The following is a 1,674-nucleotide window of genomic DNA, read 5'->3' as shown; positions in this document are numbered from 1 at the left end:
TGCCCTCTCTGCCCTGTGGCCTAAGCCCTTTAGACTTTTTCCTGACATGTTCTTGGAAGTAAATCAATTTAGAAAATGCTAAGCCTAGCTTTCAAGACTTGCTTTAAGATCCTGTTTTGACTCCCAGAAGGTGAATATGAACTTTTCCTTTCATTTGTATAAGTGCTATAATAAATGTTCTCAAGGCACATGGATATCCCTGGCAGAATATGGGGTGATTTATCACAAAGAAATGCAAAACGTGGAAAGTGGAAAAATGAAAGTTCCTGTTATTTTGTTACAGTAAAGCAATCTAGCTTGTTTTGCTTGCTTTGTTTGAAATTTGCTTTTCTGGGCTCACCTGGACTTCCTACTCCTTTTTAATTTTTAAAATTAAGTTACTAATTAATAATTTTTTATTTTATTATTTATTTATTTATTTTGAGATGGAGTCTTGCTCTGTTGCCCAGGCTGGAGTGCAGTGGTAGGATCTCAGCGTGCTGCAACCTCTGCCTCCTGGGTTTAAGCGATTCTCCTGCCTCAGCCTCCCAAGTAGCTAGGATTACAGGTGCATGCCACCATGCCCAGCTAATTTTTGTATTTTCACCAGAGACAGGGTTTCACCATGTTGGCCAGGCTGGTCTCCATCTCCTGACATCAGGTGATCCACCTGCCTTGGCCTCCCAGAGTGCTGGAATTATAGGTGTGAGCCACCGTGCCAGACCCCTTTTAAATTTTAAAATAATTTCAAGCTTATAGAAAAGTTGCAAGTACAGTACAAGACCCTTAAAAAAAACCCAACTATTTGAATGGGTCATTCCTTAAATACTGTACTGTATATTTCCTACAAATTAGGACATTCTCCTATTACTGCAAAATAACCATGAAAATCAGGAAATTTACATTGATGCATTAACTGTCTCCAGTCTCCAGATCCAAATCAAATTTTGCCAATTGTCTCAATAATACCATTTATAACAAAAAATCTGGTTCAAAATCCTGTGGTGTATGGAGCTGTCATATCTCTTTCTTAGTTTTTTCTTGACTTTCATGGCCTTGACACTTTTTTAAAAAAAGTATGAAATACTTCACAAATTTGTGTGTCATCCGTGTCCAGGGGCCATGCTAACCTTCTCTGTATTGTTCCAGTTTTAGTATATGTGCTGCCATTTGTGCTGCCAAGGTGAGTGCCCTTGTCATTCTTGAAGATTTATAGACCAGTTATTAAGTACTATATCCCTCAGTTTGGATTTGTTTCCTCATAATTAGATTCAAGCTATGCAACTTTGGCATAAATATCACAGAAGTAATTCTGTGTTTTCTCATTGTATCCTATCAGTTGTCATATGATATTTCTATACTCCCTTACTGATGCTTACTTTGGTCACTTGATTAAGATGGTAGCCACTAGGATTCAACAGTGTAATGTTATTCTTTTCCTCTTTGTAATAAATAAGTATTTTGTGGGGAGATAGTTTGAAACTATGTAATATCCCATTGTTCATCAAACTGGGGTCACTGCCCCCAGGCTCTTTCGTGCACATACACACATTTATACACAATATATATGCATTCATATCTATATATATTTTTGTATCTCTTTGAAATCCATAAGTTTACCTCAAAGCCTTCATTCTTATTCAGTACCACAGGGTTCATTCTAGTTTTCTTCCTCCTCATATTTGTAATCCTCCT

General features: G+C 37.2%; 1 non-coding gene across 1 annotated transcript; it reads right to left on the bottom strand.

Annotated features, from left to right (window-relative positions):
- Positions 1 to 1,051: 1,051 nt before the first annotated feature.
- LOC117071649 lies at positions 1,052 to 1,155 on the bottom strand. The gene has a single exon (XR_004432416.1). It is a non-coding gene; the product is annotated as a U6 spliceosomal RNA (small nuclear RNA).
- Between the last annotated feature and the right edge of the window lie 519 nt (positions 1,156 to 1,674).

Source organism: Trachypithecus francoisi, unplaced genomic scaffold (genome assembly GCF_009764315.1).
Source record: "Trachypithecus francoisi isolate TF-2019V2 unplaced genomic scaffold, Tfra_2.0 Lachesis_group3, whole genome shotgun sequence".
NCBI classification, from domain to species: Eukaryota; Metazoa; Chordata; class Mammalia; order Primates; family Cercopithecidae; genus Trachypithecus; species Trachypithecus francoisi.
Note: the sequence above shows the minus strand (reverse complement) of the source record. Positions and strands in the feature narration are given on the sequence as shown.